The following is a 15,051-nucleotide window of genomic DNA, read 5'->3' as shown; positions in this document are numbered from 1 at the left end:
GCAGAGGAGCAGGAGATAAAATTCCACAGGAAGGCGGACTTCTCTAGCTGAACTTTGTAACAATTTGAACGGGGCAAGAAGCCTCCTGGCAAGAACTCAGGGAAGGGCGAGAATCCAGCTTGCAGACTTCACAGACGGGGGAATAACTAAAGTCCTTTTCTTTTGCAGCTGGGAGGTGGAAAGCCCCGGGCAAGTTTTCAAGCCTGACTTGCCCTCCACCTGGAAACAGACTCCAGGCTGTTGGTGGTGGGGGACATGGTAGGAGTGAGACCAACCCTTCCGTTTGCATGGGAGCTGGGTGAGGCCTGTGACTGCCAGCTTTCCCCCACTTCCCTGACAACCTGCATGACTCAGCAGAGGCAGCCTTAATCCTTCTAGGTACACAACTCCAGTGACCCGGGGATCTCACCCTCATCCCGCACAGCAGCCACAGCAAGACCCACCCATGGAGAGTCTGAGCTCAGACACACCTAGCCCTGCCCTCACCTGATGGTCCTTCCCTATCCACCCTGGTGGCGGAAGACAAAGGGCATATAATCTAGGGAGTTCTAGGGCCCCTGCCCACCACTGGTTCTTCTCCACACTACTACAGCTGATGCTTTTTGGAAAGTGCTACCTCTTGGCAGAAGGCCAACCATCACAAAAATAGAGTATTAAACCCCTAAAGCTAAGGTCCTTCACAGAGTCCACTGCACCCTCCACCACCTCCACTGGAACAGGTGCTGGTATCCATGGCTGAGAGACCCACACATGGTTCACATCACAGGACTCTGTGCAGACAACCCCCAGTACCAGCCCAGAGCTGGGTAGACTCACTGAGTGGCTAGATGCCGAAGAGAGGCAACAATCACTGCAATTCCGCTCACAGGAAGCCACATCCACAGGAAAAGAGGGAGAGTACTACATCAAGGGAACACCCTGTGGGACAAAAAAGTCTGAATAATAACTGTGAGCCCTAGACTTTCCCTCTGACAGAGCCTACCCAAATGAGAAGGAGCCAGAAAACCAACCCTGGTAATATGACAAAACAAGGCTCATCAACACCCCCTCCCAAAATCACACTAGTTCACCAGCAATGGATCCAAACCAAGAAGAAATCCCTGATTTACCTGAAAAAGAATTCAGGAAGTTAGTTATTAAGCTAATCAGGGAGAGACCAGAGAAAGGCGAAGGCCAATGCAAAGAAATCAAAAAAATGATACAAGAAGTGAAGGGAGAAATATTCAAGGAAATAGATAGCTTAAAGAAAATCAATAAAAAAAATTCAGGAAAACTTGGACACACTTTTAGAAATGCAAAATGCTCTGGAACATCTCAGCAATAGAATTGAACAAGTGGAAGGAAGGAATTTGGAGCTCGAAGACAAGGTATTTAAATTAACCCAATCCATCAAAGACAAAGAAAAAGAATAAGTAAATATGAACAAAACCTCCAAGATGTCTGGTATTATGTTAAATGACCAAACCTAAGAATAATCAATGTTCCTGACGAAGAAGACAATTTTAAATGCTTGGGAAACATATTTGAGGGAATAATTGAGGAAAACTTCCCTGGCCTTGCTAGAGACCCAGACACGCAAATATAAGAAGCACAAATTTTGGAAATTCATTGCAAAAAGATCTTCACCTAATCACATTGTCATCAGGTTATCCAAAGTTGAGATGAAGGGAAGAATCTTAAGAGCTATGAGACAGAAGCACCAGGTAACCTAACCTATAAAGGAAAGCCTATCACATTAACAGCAGATTTCTCAGTAGAAACCCTACAAGCTAAAAGGGATTGAGCCAAGAATTTTGTATCCAGCCGTCCTCAGTGAGACCTGTGGGCTGTTTAGGAAGATAAAGCTCTGTGAAGTAACTGCTCTACAAGCTAAGTTTGGCCTGTGTGGACCTGTGGAGCCAAAGAGGCGCGGTGCTGACCAGGAGAGGGGCCACTGGGAGCCCTGCTGACGACCTCTTGGCAGCCACGGCCTCTCCACTGTCCCCAGCAGCAGCAGTGCATCTTCAGGCAGCTCTGACTGCTGGACCCTGCAGACTCAGACCCCCGCCCCTCTGCAGCAGGAGGGAATCCACAGGATGTGAGAGAAAACAACTCCGTGGGGCTGAGCCTTGGGTTTGAATGTCGGACCTGGCGCCTACTGGCTTCACTTTCTTAAGTATAGAGTGGAAGGCAAACCCGCCCAACCTCCCACACACCATGACAAGCGCCTGTGGGTAATAAATGGAAAAGTGCTTTGTAAAGTGCTCCTCCTATGTGAGGGATTTATTATATTAGAATGACTCATGTGAGCTCTTAACCTACTTTCTTAGCCCTTAAATGTTTGCTTTTCAACAGGGATTCCTGAGCCCTGGCCTGTTCTTGTATTTTCAGGAGCCACAGACCCTTCACCCCATGTCTACTGACCAGAGGCCTGATGCTCCTGCCCACATCTCTCCCTGTCCCTCCAACCAGAGGGACTCTGTCCAGTCACCATCCAGTGATGTGGCATGACCTCCCTAGCCTTCGAGGCAGTGATCTGCATGCCCAGAGAGTCAAATGCAGAGAACAAGGGACTGGTACCTCAGCTGTGGGTTCTCAGGAGCGGGCTCACGTAAAGGAGTGAGAAACAAGGATCCCAGGAACCTGTCTCTGCCAGCCCACCCCTCTGTGCCCACGGAGCCTGCTGCTGAGGCCCCAGCATGGGGACTGTGCCCAGCCTCCCCTGAGACCCTCACTCACCAGGTACTTGCAGATTTCCTCCAGGACCTGCATGTGGTCGCTGAGTGTGGCATGCTGCAGTGACTGGATGAGTGAGGACCAGCCAATCACATCAGCTGACACTGCCAGGGCCTTTCCACAGGCCTATGGGATGGAGAGAAGGGAGGCCCCAAACCCACTCCTGTGACTCTCCAGCCAGGGGGCTGAGTGGAAGCCCTTCCGCCATAAAGAGAGGGCAGATGTGTTCAGAATCACCCAGAGGACAATGTCAAAGAGGTAAACGTAGAGCCTACAGGCAAGGCTGGGCTCACGGAAATGGCCACAGGGAAGGGGCCCTGCTCTCAAGGAAAGGTGACACATATCAGGCCTGGCAGTGGCCAGACAAGTGACAGCCAGAGTATCTGGAGCACTTCCATATTATTTTCCTGAATGTTGAGCACCAGTGGGATCAGAAGTGTGAAAAAACTTTGGGGGGTGATGCCTCCAGGCTTATATTTTTTTTAGTTGCTGCAGCATGTGGCCCACAGCAGAGGTGGCTGAGATCCTCACCTGCTCCCGCTCCTGCCAGGAAGCACAAAGCAAAGATGAGAGGCAGCGGCTTCCCTGGCCCCGCCTGACCTGGCTTTCCTCCTTCCACGTCTTGGTCTCCGTGTGCGAGGGGCCCCAGCTGTACTGTGCATGATGTGTGTATGTGAGGGGTTCTCTCTAAAGACCTGGAGCTAAGAAGCCTGTTGACGAAGGCACAGTGCTAGGAAATAAAGTCATCATTTCAGTTCTACCATGGACTATATCTACAGCTTGTGACATTGTTTCCAAAGTGTTCAGGCAATTCTCCTGGCTCAGCCTCCTGAGTAGCTGGGATTATAGGCACCTGCCACCACACCTGGCTAATTTTTGTATTTTCAGTGGAGACAGGGTTTCACCATGTTGGTTAGGCTGGTCTCGAACCCCTGACCTCAAGTGATCTCCCTCCCAAAGTGTTCGAATTACAGGTGTGAGCCACAGCGCCCAGTCCTGCACACCTTTAGACCAAGTATTCATGTCATCTACCTGCCTGTCCGTCCACACACGTGTGTACTTACCTTCCTGACACTGGCTTAATCTGCTGTTTTATTTTCTTGGCTACCTACCACCTATGAGTAGGTTTCCCTGCCTTCCCTTGGCACACATGTCTTCTGACCTAGACCTCTGAGGTCCCAGGGAATTTCCAAAGTTGCTTCCACAACTTCTTCCTGATGGTTTATTCACAGCTTCAGGAGAAGCTCTGTGCTCCAGAAACTCTGGTCCCCACCCTCACCCCGACACATAAGCCAGAGACTTCGCAGACTAAGAACAGGTCCCTTCCTCTTGTCCTCTTGTCCTCTTGCACCCTCTAGAGAGCTCTTTCCCTCCATCACTGGGAAGGTGTATGTTGGATGGGGTGGGAGGTTGAGGTAGGTGAGTCTCTGCCCTCCTGATAGGAGAGAATCACTTCATGACCGAAGCTGATTCTCAGAAGCCAGGGGACTTTTCTTGGATATGAGCCTCAGAACCTTGCCTTTCCAAAAGCCACAAGGAGAACTGGAGGAGATGTGTATTTTGGTCCTAATGATTGTGAGGTACAACAACCCAGAAAGGGTCATCAGGAAGCTGTGGGATAAATCACGTCTCCACAAACTGCCTCCAAGGAGCTTCCTGGTGGCAGGGGAGAAACACATCCCCTGCCAGGGTACAGATGCCTGAGACGGAAGCATTAGTTTGATTAGAGAACAGGGACAGCAGTGAGTGGGAGTGCTCTATGGATTCTTCATTCTCCTAATTCTTCTCACTGGACAGCACCACTTATGGGCCTGGTGTGGTGGCTCATGCCTGTAATCATAGCACTTTGGGAGGCTGAGGTGGGAGGATCACTTGAGCCGGGGAGGTGTATGCTGCAGTGAGCCATGATGGTGCCACTGCACTGCAGCCTGGGGGACAGAGTGAGACCCTGTCTCAAAAATAAAAAGGAGATTATGCAGAGAGTCCGAAACTAAAAAGTGTAGCTCTAGATGTAGATAATAGAGCATAGCAATTGGAAGACTGAATGTGCTGAGCCACGCTGTACACAAGTCCCTATAAAAATCAGAAGATGTCATGGCAGGTGTGCCCAAGGACGTGTAGTTTTCTCCTCACGAAAAGAACGTCTTAAGCAAGGCACTGTAAAGAGGTCAGTGCAAGGGTGAACACCACAATTTAAGCATTGACATATGTTGGGGTTTGTGATGGCTGCGAGAGATGCAACCACGACTGACATTCCTCACTGTTCCCAGAAAGCTACTGTCTAGAAGGAGAGATACAGCTGAGACTGACATGTGGTAGGGAGAAGGGGGATGTATGCACAGGTACAGGAGGTCAGTGGGGAGGGGCTTGGGTTAGAGATGAGGCAAGGGACAAGGGAGGCTTCTTGAGAAAGGGATATCTGTGCTGCATTTTGAAGAAAGAGGGGGAATTTGGAGACTGTGTGTGAGAGGCACCGCAGGCAGTGAAGAACCTGTGCAACATCCTCTGCCATATGCAGGGCAGGGACATCAAACTGCTCTTCTGCGACATTGCCAGGCAGCTGCGTCTGCTGATTAATGATGTATGTGCCCAGGTCCCTAGGATCAGTTGAACACAATATGGGCTGAGCTGAGGATACTGGGTTAGAGCAAGGCACTGTGGTGCAAGGCTTAGGTCACCAAGGGACAGAAGAAAGGAGACTTGGCTACTCGAAGCTGAGCACAGGACACGTCCCAAATGCATTTCTTACTCTACACAATGGAGCACACACTCGTCCACTGACTCACCAGAATTTTCTGGAGGAGCTACTGGTACCCAAATAAGAAGCCAACTGACTGATATGAAGAGGGTTCTGACTCGAAGGATCTTATTCTGCAGATGCCACTCATGGAGTGAAGTAGGGAGAGAACAAGTGGCTCTACCCACCTCCCAAACCACACAGAAGCCTCAGGATCCCAGGGTCCTCACAGCAAGAGAAACGTAAGACTCAGAAAGTTGAACTGACCAGACCTGTCCCACTCCTCCTCACATCTCATCTTCCTTGCAGGTGACACAAGTTTAGAGCTGGGAAGGACCTGACATCCCTGAGACACAGGTTTATGGGACTCCAGCTCTGGTGTCTATAACTGTCTCAACATGTGAGCCTTGGATTTCAGTTGTTTTTGTATTCGTCTCATGTCCTCCATGACTCTGGACACCGGCTGGTGGCAAGGCCAATGTCAGACTCACCTATCTTTCTGTTATGTTTAAAATTTACCATGTATACTGTACTTGACTTCACTAAGTCTGAAGATAATATCTTTTTCCTCCCTCCAAACGATATAATCCATGGATCTTAGAACGCTTGAATTCTGATCACAGCTTCCCACATTATATACTAATGTTGCCCAATATTTTAGCTCCACTTTTGTATTTAATCTGTAAATTTGCTCTTTATGTCATTGTCTTCATGATTGTCATGATTTTATACAGTTAATACTCCTGTAGATTTACCCACATGCTTACAAATTTCTTGGCTTATTTTTCTTTCTTCCAGTTCTTTCCTCCCTTTTAGATTTATTTTGTTTTTCCTTCCTTTGTGGTTCCTTCAGTGAGGGTCTCTTAGTAGTAAACATTTTTAGTTTTTGAAAGTATCTTTATTTGGCCTTGTATTTGTCTCTGTTTTCAGTAGTTTATGATGTTTCTAGGCATACATTTCCTTGGTTTTCGTCTGTTTGAGGTTCACTGAGCAACTTGAATCTCTAAATTGATAGCTTTCACCTTGGTATCAAACTTGGAAAGTTCTTACTATTATTTCTAGAATGGTTTTGTTCAGCCCCACCATGCTCTTTCTCTTCTTTTAGGACTCTGATGACACAAATGTTACACCTTTTGTTATGGTCTCAGGTCACAAGATACTTTTGGTTTCAAATCGTTTTTCTCTCTATTCAGACTGGATCATTTTTATTGATCTGTCTTCAAGTTCACTGATTCTTTCCTCTGCCATCTCCATTTTACTACGCAGTCTACCCAAGCTTATATTGTTCAGTTCTAAAGCTTTCCACTGTTTTTCTGTATGTCTTCTATTTCTTTGCTGAGACTATTTCTGTTATTTCAAGAGTGTTCACCATGACTTTTTGGAACACTTTGCACAGTAACCGCTTTAAAGTTTTTATTACATAATTCCAATCTCTTTTCCCTTGACTTCAGCATATTCATTGTCTTCCCATGTGAGTTGAAATGTTCCTGGTCCTTTGCATGCTGAGTGATTCTGGACTGAGTCATAGACATTATGAAGATGATATTATGTGACTCTGGGTCTTCCAAGAGTGTCCTGGTAATTTTAGCAGGCAATTGACCTATTTACCTTCAGGCTGCCAATCCGGTCAGCCGTCCGTGGGTTGTCAGTCCAATGCCAGTTCTTGGTTCGAAGCCTCTGCTATTGTGTATTTGGGCCACCAGTGGCCAATCTGGGACCTGGATGGTAGTTCATCCTGTAGTTCAGTTCTCATTGTCTATGGCATGCTGGTCAGGGTCAGACCTGGGTATGTAATGAGTTCGGGAGTTCATAAACATCTTTATTGGATCACTTTCCTCAGCTGCCTCCTCTCTGCAGCCTCCCTGGTACTTTACAGTTCCCTGGGGCTCCCCTTCTTCAGTGGCCAGAAAGCTGGGGCTTTTGTTACCCCACAATGCCAGGCACTTCTGTGACTGTCCCCACATCTGGTGCTAAGTGGCAGGTGGCAGAGAAGACATAAAGCAATGGGAGTTTTCCTCATCCTCTTGGGGCCACAGTGCCTGCAAATGGAGAGGAAGGCTTCCCTCCCTCAGAGTTTTGGCTTCTACAGGCTCCCATGGGGCCTGCCTGGGGGCTGAGGCTTGAGAGACTGAGAGAAAAGGAAATGAGGGATTTCTTCACTTCCTTCGAGCATTGTGAAGTGTTTCCTGGCTCCTTGGGTGTTACCTGGAGGGCTTCTCTCAGAGTTCTCTCTGTATCCTGGTGCATACACCTCAGTTTTTGGTTGTGTGGCTGCAGGCTGTGGATCCCAGGAGATATTACAACCCATGCCCCTAGGGGTTATTGGGACCAGTAATGTCCTCCAACCCCTAGGGCAGGTGGAGTGTCAGCAAACCTTTTGGTTTTGGTCTCTAGAGATTTCTGTTACCCTCCTGCAAGCTCAACTATGCATATATATAATATTCTATCTAGTACACGAAGGTGTTTAGAGTAGGAAGGTTGTTATCTCCCGTATTGCTGGATTTGGAAGTCAGGAGCTATAGTCCGAGTGAGAAGTACTAAGTGGCCATCACCTACACAGAGGCCACCTGGGGAAATGGAAAGAGCTGCCCCACAGGGGCCCTCAGATCCGGGTGCTGGTGCTGCTTTGCCATTCACCCAGTCATGTGGAGGGAGGCAGGACACCAGGCAAAGCTTACTGGTCTCATCATCTGTGAAACGTTCTTCTACTATTTTGGTTCACGTGTCCTCTTTTCTCTTCTGTCTGTTCCATTTTTGGAACTTGTTTGGATTTATTCTCTATGTTTCTTAATTTCTCTTTCATATTTCCCATTTCTTTGTCTACTTGGAAGAATTTCTGGGCTGATTCACTTTTAATGAATTTACCCTTTAGTTGTGGTTATTCTGCTGTTCAACCCACCTATTGAATTTTCATTTAACTTTTTGTTTTTCTAATGAAGAAGATACTCTATATTTTTCTCTTCTGGATGACATTGTGGTATCTTGATAGTTATTTCATTATTCTGTGGAGATATTTCCTGACCAGTGCCTGTATTGATTTACTTATTGATTTATATATAACTTCAAAATTTGAATTTCTAAACACTTTAGGAACTGAACTCAATATCTTTTAAAAAAAAGTTTCTGGGGATTCAATAATACTTTCTCTAAAGTTTTGTTCAGATTTTATTATTAACTCCATCCTTGGATGGTGGGTTTTCTTTTGGTTTTGCTTGTTTTGAAACAGGGTCTGGATATGTCACCCAGGCTGGACTGCAGTGGCAGGATCATGACTCATGGTGACCTTGACCTCCCAGGCTCGTGATCCTCCCACCTCAGCCTCCCAAGTTTCGGGTACTACAGGCACACATCGCCATGCCTGGCTAATTTTGCATATTTTTGTAGAGATAGGGACTCACCATGTTGCCCAGTCTGGTCTTGAACTCCTGGGCTCCAGCAATCCCGTGCCTCTGCCTCCAAAAGTGCTGGAATAATAGGCGTGAGCCACTGTGCCCGGCTGGATGCTGGGTGTTTTGTTTCTCGAATGTTTCCTTTCATCTGTAGTGCTGGTTTTCCTGAATGTATACTGATCCTTGGTAGTGATTTCTGGCATTTCTATGCTAGAGTTTCTTGGCTGGCCCTGTGTGAAAGCAACACCCATGACTGCAGCCTGTTTCAGTAAGGGTTGGGGAGCATCCAGAGATCTGTGGACAGCTGAATGTGATACTATCCAGTGTTCTCACCCTGGGGCTCCTGCCCCTCCAGGGTGCTGTCAGACACGCAGGGAACCACCCCGTGTCTTTGGTCTCGACGCCATGCTCCCTGCTTCACTGGGGTGCTACCTGCCCCTGCTGCTTGCCACTTGCTAAGGGGGATATTGGGAGGGCGGGATGGAGGCAAATGAAACTGAGTGGCTGAACTGCCACCCCGCACAACCATCCAGGGTTGCCCAGAGTCATCTTCTGCTGCCTGTGTTCACAATCCCTGAGCTTAGTGCATTCCAGAGCCCCTTCCACCTCCTGTAGCAGGTTCTTCCTGCCCTCACTGTGTGCTATGCTTTCTGCTTCAGTTCCAAATCTGCCTGCTGTTCGTCTTTCAGGGATACTCCAGTCCTCAGCGGGCGGGGCATGGGGGACAGTTAATCTTTCAGGTTCATTACAAATTTTAAAAATATCTGTCAGCCAGGCGCAGTGGCTCAGGCCTGTAATCCCAGCACTTTGGGAGGCTGAGGCGGGCGGATCACCTGAGATTGGGAGTTCCAGACCAGCCTGACCAACGTGGAGAAACCCCGTCTCTACTAAAAATACAAAATTAGCTGGGTGTGGTGGTGCGTGCCTGTAATTTCAACTACTCGGGAGGTTGAGGCTGGAGAATCGCTTGAACCCGGGAGGTAGAGGTTGTGATGAGCTAAGATCACGCCATTGCACCCTGACCTGGGCAACAGGAGTGAAACTCCGTCTCAAAAACAAAAAACAAAACAAAACAAAACTGTCATCTCTGTTTTCTAGGGGTGTGGGGCGGGGATGTGGAGCAGGAGGGGGTGACTGAATGAATGCTCACTCACCCGTCTTGAGACCCTATGCATGGGTTTTTGTTTTCTCCTGGTCTTTAAATTGAAGTGCTGACCCCGACTCGTCTCCCTGTTCAGCCATTGTGTGACAATGTGGGTCTCCCACTTCTGAAAGCATCTGCTCCTGTGTTCAGGGGCTCTGTCATTTCCCACCACGTCCCTGTTATTTGGACTGTGCCCGGCTCAATAAACTTTTGTTCAACAAAAGTGTACAAGGCTTAGCTGTTTATGGTCAGTATGAATTCACACAAGGTAATATAGATTTAACCCATTTTGTTCACAGTATAACAAGAATAACTACGTGTATTTTTTTTTTTTTAATCTCGCATTCTTGAGCTCATCCACAGTAGAGAACAAAGTCAAGAGCTGCAGATGTGGTCCATGGTGGAACTGAAATGATAACCTTCATCCCTAGCACTGTGCCTTCATCAACAGTCTTCTTAGTTCCAGGGCTCTAGAGGGAACCCCCCACATACACACATCGTGTCATCTACACATCAGCTAAGCACAGTGCAGCCGGCGCCCCTTGTACATAGAAACCAAGATGTGGAAGGAGGGAAGCCAGGTCAGGCGGGGCCAGGGAAGTCGCTGGCTCTCATCTCCACTTGTGCTTCCTGGCAGGAGCAGGAGCTGGTGAGGATCTCAGCCAACTCTACCCTGGGTCACATGCTACAGCAGCTCCAAAATTAAAAGCCTGGAGCCACTACCCAGAAACAAATTTTTACATTTCTGGTCCCAGTGCTTCTGAGCTTGCAGGACAACAACACCGAAGTGTTCCAGGTATGCTGGCTGTCTTTCTAGCCACCCCTAGGGCCGATTCATGTCCCTTGTTTGTGGTAGCAGAGCCCCTTCCCTGTGGCCCTCTTTCCATGAGCCCAGACTTGGCCGTATGCTCTGCGTCCACCTCTTTGGCATTGTCCTCGGGGTGTCCCTGAGCACATTTGCACTCTCTTCACGATGGAGGGGCTTCTACTCAGCCCCCTGGCTGGAGAGCCACAGGAGTGGGGTTGGGGCCTCCCTCTCTTCATCCCACAGGCCTGTGGAAGGGTCCTGGCAGCATGGGCTGATGTGATCCTCTGGTCCTCACTCATCCAGCCATTGCAGCATGCCACGCTCAGCAACCACATGCAGGTAGGTCCTGGAGGAAATCTGCCAGCACCTGGTGAGTGAGGGTCTCGGGGGAGGCTGGGCACAGTCCTCATGCTGGGCCCTCAGCAGCGGGCTCCGTGGACACAGAGGGGTGGGCTGGGATCATGCTGGGGCCTCAGCAGCGGGCTCCGTGGGCACAGAGGGGTGGGCTGGCAGAGACAGGTTCCTGGGCTCCTTGTTTCTCACTCCTTCATATGCGCCCACTCTGAGAACCTACAGCTGGGGTGCCAGTCCCTGGATCTCTGCATTTGACTCTCTGGGCATCCTGATCACTGCCTCAAAGGCTGGGGAGGTCATGCCAGGTCACTGGATGGCGACTGGCCAGAGGTCTTCTGGTTGGAGGGGCAGGGAGAGATGTGGGCAGGAGCATCAGGCCTCTGGTCAGTAGACACGGGGTGAAAGGTCTGTGGCTCCTGTGAATTTAAGAATGGGCCAAGGCTCAGGAATCCTGGTTGAAAAGCAAACATTTAAGGGCTTAGCAAGTAGCTTAAGAGCTCACCTGAGTCATTCTAATACCATGAATCCCTCACACAGATGGAGCACATTACAATGCAGTTTTCCATCCATTACCCATGGGTGTCATACCATCATATGTGGGAGGTCGGGCCGGTTTGCCTTCCACTCTACACACCAGAAAGTGAAGCCAGTGGGTGCCAGGTCCAACTTCCAAACCCAAGGCTGCCAGTCCCACGGAGTTGTTTTCTCTCACATCCTGTGGGTTCCCAGGAGCAATAAACTTCCTGCTGCAGAGGGGCGGGGGTATGAGTCTGCAGGGTCCAGCAGGCGGAGCTGCCTGAAGGTGCATTGCTGCTGCTGGTGACGGTGGAGAGGCTGCCAGGAGGTCTTCAGCAGGGCTCCCAGTGGCTCCTCTCCTGGTCAGCACCGCCCCTCTTTGGCTCCACAGGTCCACACAGACCAAACTTAGCTTGTGAGGCAGTTACTTCACAGAGCTTTGGCTTCCTAAACGGCCCACAAAACTTTGTCTTCCTAAAGAGACTGCAGATCTTCCTGAAGTGAATTTTGTAGTTAAGGCAGCTTTGCCTGGGGACTCCTCCCTCCCCTCTTCAGCAGGGAGCTCTTCTTAGCTTTGGCCTTCTGCTAAAGGGCCAAGCCTGACCATGGAGTGATGGAGCAGGGTCCCCTCCCATTCCAGGCTCGCCTTGATGGGAGCGGCTGACCTGTGAACAGGCCTCAAGTTCTGCTTTAAAAAGGCTCAGGGGAGGGAGAGCGAGCAATGCTCCTTTACCCCAGCTCTGTGGGGTCTCCTGATGCCGAGCCACATGAGGCTGGGCTCTGTGAGGATGAGAACAGTGCATATCTGAAATGGGAGAAATTATCGATCCACTGGGACTCAATACATTTTCCAAAATATTTTTGTTTTAAATTACAATAGCAGTGTGTTAATGTTAAGAAAACTAAAAAAATTCAGATTGGCAAAAGAAAATAAATAAAGCCTCAAATTCCACCATTTGGATGCAACCAGTTCAAACATTCTGGAGTCTTTTTCCTAAGAAAATAATACACATGTGCACACGTGCATAACCTTGCTGTATCACAAACACATACCATTGTATATTCTTCAACATGATTTTTAATGACTACAAAATATGGATTCTATTGTATGGATGGATTTATGAAACACTTTAATCAGACCATCATTTTGAATATTGAGACTGTGTCACTGTTTATTTCTGCAAGCAGGGATACAGTGGTTAAATCTCTGCACACCATCATGATTATTTCATTATGATGCATTTCAAGTCAAATTGTTATACCCAAAGGATGTGCACAGTTTTAAAGATTTTGATGCTTATTGCCAAACTGCTCTGTAAAAAGGTTGAATTATTTTCTACTCCCTCCAGTACTGTATGCGAGTATTGAGTTCTACAGACATTTGCCAACCCTGGGTAACATTGTTTAATCACTATCAGGTGTGGTGGCTCAATGCCTGTTTGAAGCCACATGTGACGGCTCATGCTGGTAATCCCAGCATTTTGGGAAGCTGAAGTTGTAGGGTCACTTGAAGTGAGGAGTTGAGACCAGCCTGGGCTACATAGTGAGACCTCATCGCTACAAAAAGTTAAAAATTGTAATAAATTAATAATTCGCTGGGCACCATGTCACGTGCTTGTAGTCCCAGTCACTCAAGAGACTGAGGCAGGAGGATTGCTTGACCAAGGAGTTTGAGGCTCTAGTGGGCCATAATCACGCCACTGCACTCATGCCTGTGCAACAGAGGGAGACCTTGTCTCAAAAAAAGAAAAAAAAAATCCTTACCAGTCTAATAGGTGAAACATAGTATCCTGTTGTTACTTTGATTCATATTGTTTTATCAGCAGCAGGGTTAAATAGTTCTTCTGCTTATTGGCAATGTGTATTTTATTTGTGCTAATTAACTGCCTAGTGCCCTTTGTCCATCTTTCTACTGGTATAGGAACCTATGCTGTTTACCATGCTGGGCTCATGCTCTGCTTGTCGCCTGCTGACAACAATTTTTGGGTCAGAGCCACGCGAGGATTGTTATTTTACTAAGACACTGACTTCTAGGCTGCAAAGCTTCTCTTGGATATACCCCTTGCTAGAAGGTGTTTACAAATTTCCTTGTTCACTACTGAGCCTGGGGAAATGGATGGCCTCAAAGTCCAAGAAGTCTGGAGGGACTTTCCATCGGTCCTGTCTTTAGGATTCACAGTCAAACAGCTGAACATCCACCAGACCCACGATGAGGATATGCAGCTGATATGGGATGGTGAGTCTGGGCCTTGCACCTGGGTTCTGGGTGACACTAGGGGGTGGGGCGACAGAGAACGGGGGATGAAGACATTTCTTAAGAACATGGTTCATCATTTTATTTTTACCATTATCAATGTCATATAGACAAGTAGAAAATGGAGAAACGTGGTTGGAACAAATAAATTAAACATTGTCCCACTAGTGAGATAAAAAGACTGCTAATATTTTGGGGATCTCGCCTTCCAGTCCATGGACATTTATAATGTGCTATAGGTGTTTACAGTGCAATGGCATTCAAGACAGACACACCCCTGCTCTTAATAAACTTGCAGTTTTTACTTTTTTATTGCATTGAACTCTTCTAACATCAGTTTACATTTACAGAAGAAAATACACAAATACAGTGTCTTTGCAAAAAGTAGAAATGTGATCAACAAGGGTAAAGTTGCACTTACCCCACTCCACCTCACTCCTCTGCCCTCCTCCCCTGCCTGTTTGCTGTAGAGTCCTGTGTTGTCTTTGTATATATTCTATAAATACACGTATACACAAACAATTTTTATTTATTAGTAGCATTTCAATAGTTTTGGGGGAACAGGCTGTGTTTGGTTAGATGGATATATTCTTTACTGGTGATTTCTGAGATTTTGGTGCACTCATCACCAAAGCAGTGTACACTGCATCAAAAGTATAGTCTTTTATCCCTCACCAGCCTCCTGCCCTTCCCCGCAAGTCTCCAGAGTTCAGTGTATCTTTCTTATGCCTTTGCATCCTCATAGCTTAGCTCCCACTTATAAGTGAGAACATATGATGTTTGGTTTTCCATTCCTGAGTTACTTCACTTAGAATAATGGTCTCCAACTGCATCCAGGTTGCTGCGAATGCCATTTTTTTTTTACATTTTTATGGCTGAGTAGTATTCTATATATATATATATGTATACACGCGCGCACACACACACACATATACACACACACACACCATAGAATGTATGTGTATACACGTGTATATATATACACACACATATATAATACACATATATACACATATGGTGTATATATACACACATATATACATATATATACATATATATACACACACACACACCACAATTCCTTTACTCATTCATTGGTTGATGGGCATTTAGGCTGGTTCCATATTTTTGCAA

The sequence above is a fragment of the Chlorocebus sabaeus genome, chromosome 11, assembly GCF_047675955.1.
Source record: "Chlorocebus sabaeus isolate Y175 chromosome 11, mChlSab1.0.hap1, whole genome shotgun sequence".
Classification (NCBI taxonomy): Eukaryota; Metazoa; Chordata; class Mammalia; order Primates; family Cercopithecidae; genus Chlorocebus; species Chlorocebus sabaeus.
This window is presented reverse-complemented; position numbering follows the sequence as displayed.